The sequence below is a fragment of the Schistocerca americana genome, unplaced genomic scaffold (assembly GCF_021461395.2).
Source record: "Schistocerca americana isolate TAMUIC-IGC-003095 unplaced genomic scaffold, iqSchAmer2.1 HiC_scaffold_47, whole genome shotgun sequence".
NCBI classification, from domain to species: Eukaryota; Metazoa; Arthropoda; class Insecta; order Orthoptera; family Acrididae; genus Schistocerca; species Schistocerca americana.
Genome location: NW_025726203.1, coordinates 1,985,001 through 1,990,000, shown reverse-complemented (window position 1 = coordinate 1,990,000; position 5,000 = coordinate 1,985,001). Strand labels below are relative to the sequence as shown.

The 5,000-nt window shown below is 54.0% G+C and overlaps 1 non-coding gene across 1 annotated transcript in view; it reads right to left on the bottom strand.

Annotated features, from left to right (window-relative positions):
- The window catches only part of LOC124584184, a 1,910-nt gene extending 446 nt beyond the window's left edge, over positions 1–1,464 (bottom strand). The window contains exon 1 of the ribosomal RNA XR_006974588.1: positions 1–1,464. This exon is cut by the window's left edge and continues 446 nt beyond it. This is a non-coding gene — a ribosomal RNA (small subunit ribosomal RNA).
- Between the last annotated feature and the right edge of the window lie 3,536 nt (positions 1,465–5,000).

The window sequence follows — 5,000 nt, the reverse complement described above, 5'->3', positions numbered from 1 at the left end:
GAAGGATGTCACGCGACTAGTTAGCAGGCTAGAGTCTCGTTCGTTATCGGAATTAACCAGACAAATCGCTCCACCAACTAAGAACGGCCATGCACCACCACCCACCGAATCAAGAAAGAGCTATCAATCTGTCAATCCTTCCGGTGTCCGGGCCTGGTGAGGTTTCCCGTGTTGAGTCAAATTAAGCCGCAGGCTCCACTCCTGGTGGTGCCCTTCCGTCAATTCCTTTAAGTTTCAGCTTTGCAACCATACTTCCCCCGGAACCCAAAAGCTTTGGTTTCCCGGAGGCTGCCCGCCGAGTCATCGGAGGAACTGCGGCGGATCGCTGGCTGGCATCGTTTATGGTTAGAACTAGGGCGGTATCTGATCGCCTTCGAACCTCTAACTTTCGTTCTTGATTAATGAAAACATACTTGGCAAATGCTTTCGCTTCTGTTCGTCTTGCGACGATCCAAGAATTTCACCTCTAACGTCGCAATACGAATGCCCCCGCCTGTCCCTATTAATCATTACCTCGGGTTCCGAAAACCAACAAAATAGAACCGAGGTCCTATTCCATTATTCCATGCACACAGTATTCAGGCGGGCTTGCCTGCTTTAAGCACTCTAATTTGTTCAAAGTAAACGTGCCGGCCCACCGAGACACTCACTCAAGAGCACCCTGGTAGGATTGCAACGGGGTCCGCCTCGGGACGCACGAGCACGCACGAGGCGCGTCGCACGCCTTCAGCTCGCCCCACCGGCAGGACGTCCCACGATACATGCCAGTTAAACACCGACGGGCGGTGAACCAACAGCGTGGGACACAAATCCAACTACGAGCTTTTTAACCGCAACAACTTTAATATACGCTATTGGAGCTGGAATTACCGCGGCTGCTGGCACCAGACTTGCCCTCCAATAGATACTCGTTAAAGGATTTAAAGTGTACTCATTCCGATTACGGGGCCTCGGATGAGTCCCGTATCGTTATTTTTCGTCACTACCTCCCCGTGCCGGGAGTGGGTAATTTGCGCGCCTGCTGCCTTCCTTGGATGTGGTAGCCGTTTCTCAGGCTCCCTCTCCGGAATCGAACCCTGATTCCCCGTTACCCGTTACAACCATGGTAGGCGCAGAACCTACCATCGACAGTTGATAAGGCAGACATTTGAAAGATGCGTCGCCGGTACGAGGACCGGGCGATCAGCCCAAAGTTATTCAGAGTCACCAAGGCAAACGGACCGGACGAGCCGACCGATTGGTTTTGATCTAATAAAAGCGTCCCTTCCATCTCTGGTCGGGACTCTGTTTGCATGTATTAGCTCTAGAATTACCACAGTTATCCAAGTAACGTGGGTACGATCTAAGGAACCATAACTGATTTAATGAGCCATTCGCGGTTTCACCTTAATGCGGCTTGTACTGAGACATGCATGGCTTAATCTTTGAGACAAGCATATGACTACTGGCAGGATCAACCAGGGAGCTGCGTCAACTAGAGCTGAGCAGCCGGCCGCCCGGGAGTGTGTCCCGGGGGCCCGCGCGAACACGCAAGCGTCCGCTCAATTATTCTGCAAACAGGAGGAGGCTGAGCTCCCCTGCACAATACACCTCGAAACCCTCTCAGGTCCCGGCGGCGCGCAGCGCCGTCCTAAGTACTTGGTCGGGTTCGAGAGTGGCGCAATCGCCCGGAGTTTGGCGAGTAGACGCTTTAGGTGCGACCACCCGTGCTCCCAACTGAGCTTGCCGCTGCCGACAGAGGCCCGGGAGCGTGCTGTCGTGGCATTGCCGGCGGGAGACAACACGCGCCACCTACGGTGGCCGGCAGCTCCAACGCCAGCGCCACAGAAGGACAAAAGCCCCACTTGGGTGCCGAAGCGAACTCTCCCAGCACAGCGCACGCGCCAACACGTCCGCACAGCTGCGATACAATCCACCTGCGAGAACCGCAGAGGCGACCGAGCAGCAGACGGCGTCGCGGCGCCGAGCGCCGGGCGGCGGCGCATCCTCAGCGCACACAGTCCTCAATCGGACCAGCACACTGCAGATGTCCACCGCGCTTCGCACCGGGCCCGCGAGGACCTACTTTGGCCGCACGGCGCCGCGTGCAGGGTGCGCCGGCGCGCAGCTGCGCCGCCTGCCGCCTCCGTCGGCCGGCGCGCCTGCCACTGGCCGCCCCCACCAGCCGGCTGTAGCGCGTGCGCCCACGCACCGCGCGGCCAGCACGCCGGGAGGCCCCCCCTCACCGGCCGGGGACGGTCCCACCCAGCCACCGCCGCGTATCGCTTCACACCCACATGCCATTCACGTTCGTGGGCATGGTGGGTATCGCTGAAACAACCGGTTGGTAGCTCAACCGATCGTCGCCATCACTGATTCACCTCTAGCGAGAACAACCGCACCACAACGGTTTACCAGTTGTTCATTTGCGTAACGTCACCAGCAAACGTAGACGTCCATCGCCATTTGCAAATTCAACGATTGTTGCATGCCTGTGTCAGGTGTCACGACACACTATGTCTGCCCACATACACGCAACAACATGTGCACGCTTCGCGAACACGTGGAAGGTGGCCCCCGTACGTATGCGATGTCCATTGCGCGAACGACTGTCAACCGGCCTCTGTCGCATGTCGCAGATGTGGAACGCAGTGCACCATGCTATCACGGTGTGTGAGAGGAGACGACTACGTCTGACAACACGCGCCACTACATCAACAGACGGCTCATGCTGATCGCCATCCACGGCATACCATACTGCAATCCAGCTCTTATAGGGAGACGACACGTAGCTGAGTGCACAATATTTGGACCGTATGGTTCGCCGTTGTTGGCGCAGTCGTGGTACGGTCACACATGTACCACGATGTATCATTCAGTACATGAGGACCAATGTGCAGTACAGTGTGTGATTTGGACGTACAACATCAGCGGACAGTTGACACAAGCCGTACCACAACGTAGGCTGTGCTTCGCCATGCGAATGCCAATGAACAACTGCGAAGGGCATTGAGCATGTACGTCCTACTGCCATCCGCATTACAGTGTATAGCTGCAAGGTGTTTCACATGAAGCGATACTCTGGGGACCGGGCAGTGCGAGTAGCAAACTATATTGCGGGGGTTGCAGTTAGGCAACACTACACTAATTTAACGCGTCGTATGACAATTACAGAGCAGGTTAAGGCCCAACGTGTGTTGGGTTAAGGCCCAACGTGTGTTGGGTTAAGGCCCAACGTGTGTTGGGTTAAGGCCCAACGTGTGTTGGGTTAAGGCCCAACGTGTGTTGGGTTAAGGCCCAACGTGTGTTGGGTTAAGGCCCAACGTGTGTTGGGTTAAGGCCCAACGTGTGTTGGGTTAAGGCCCAACGTGTGTTGGGTTAAGGCCCAACGTGTGTTGGGTTAAGGCCCAACGTGTGTTGGGTTAAGGCCCAACGTGTGTTGGGTTAAGGCCCAACGTGTGTTGGGTTAAGGCCCAACGTGTGTTGGGTTAAGGCCCAACGTGTGTTGGGTTGAGGCCCAACGTGTGTTGGGTTGAGGCGCAACATAGGTTAGGTTGAGGCGCAACATAGGTTAGGTTGAGGCGCAACATGGGTTAGGTTGAGGCGCAACATGGGTTAGGTTGAGGCGCAACATGGGTTAGGTTGAGGCGCAACATGGGTTAGGTTGAGGCGCAACATGGGTTAGGTTAAGGCGCAACATGGGTTAGGTTAAGGCGCAACATGGGTTAGGTTAAGGCGCAACATGGGTTAGGTTAAGGCGCAACATGGGTTAGGTTAAGGCGCAACATGGGTTAGGTTAAGGCGCAACATGGGTTAGGTTAAGGCGCAACATGGGTTAGGTTAAGGCGCAACATGGGTTAGGTTAAGGCGCAACATGGGTCAGGTTAAGGCGCAACATGGGTTAGGTTAAGGCGCAACATGGGTTAGGTTAAGGCGCAACATGGGTTAGGTTAAGGCGCAACATGGGTTAGGTTAAGGCGCAACATGGGTTAGGTTAAGGCGCAACATAGGTTAGGTTAAGGCGCAACATGGGTTAGGTTAAGGCGCAACATAGGTTAGGTTAAGGCGCAACATAGGTTAGGTTAAGGCGCAACATAGGTTAGGTTAAGGCGCAACATAGGTTAGGTTAAGGCACAACACGGGTTAGGTTAAGGTACAACACGGGTTAGGTTAAGGTACAACACGGGTTAGGTTAAGGTACAACACGGGTTAGGTTGAGGTACAACACGGGTTAGGTTAAGGTACAACACGGGTTAGGTTAAGGTACAACACGGGTTAGGTTAAGGTACAACACGGGTTAGGTTAAGGTACAACACGGGTTAGGTTAAGGCACAACACGGGTTAGGTTAAGGCACAATACGGGTTAGGTTAAGGCACAACACGGGTTAGGTTAAGGCACAACACGGGTTAGGTTAAGGCACAACACGGGTTAGGTTAAGGCACAATACGGGTTAGGTTAAGGCACAATACGGGTTAGGTTAAGGCACAATACGGGTTAGGTTAAGGCACAATACGGGTTAGGTTAAGGCACAATACGGGTTAGGTTAAGGCACAATACGGGTTAGGTTAAGGCACAATACGGGTTAGGTTAAGGCACAATACGGGTTAGGTTAAGGCACAATACGGGTTAGGTTAAGGCACAATACGGGTTAGGTTAAGGCACAATACGGGTTAGGTTAAGGCACAATACGGGTTAGGTTAAGGCACAATACGGGTTAGGTTAAGGCACAATACGGGTTAGGTTAAGGTACACATTGTTGTAAGGAAAGGTGTTTTGGGGGGGGGGGGCCGGTTTGTTGATTGTGATTATCGTAAGTAAATGACTGCGGCATCATCTGATTTGGCACGTCAGGGTGCACCTTTGGCTCATGACAGGCGGCGCTCTGATTCCATGCTTGTGGCAGACCTGTGTCTTTCATTCCTGCCATTGTTTTTGTGGTGTGACAGGAGGCAGTATTGTGATGTTGGGTGCACCCCTGTGTAGGACATGTGTGGGTGTTGGTGGCTTAGCTGAGCAATGG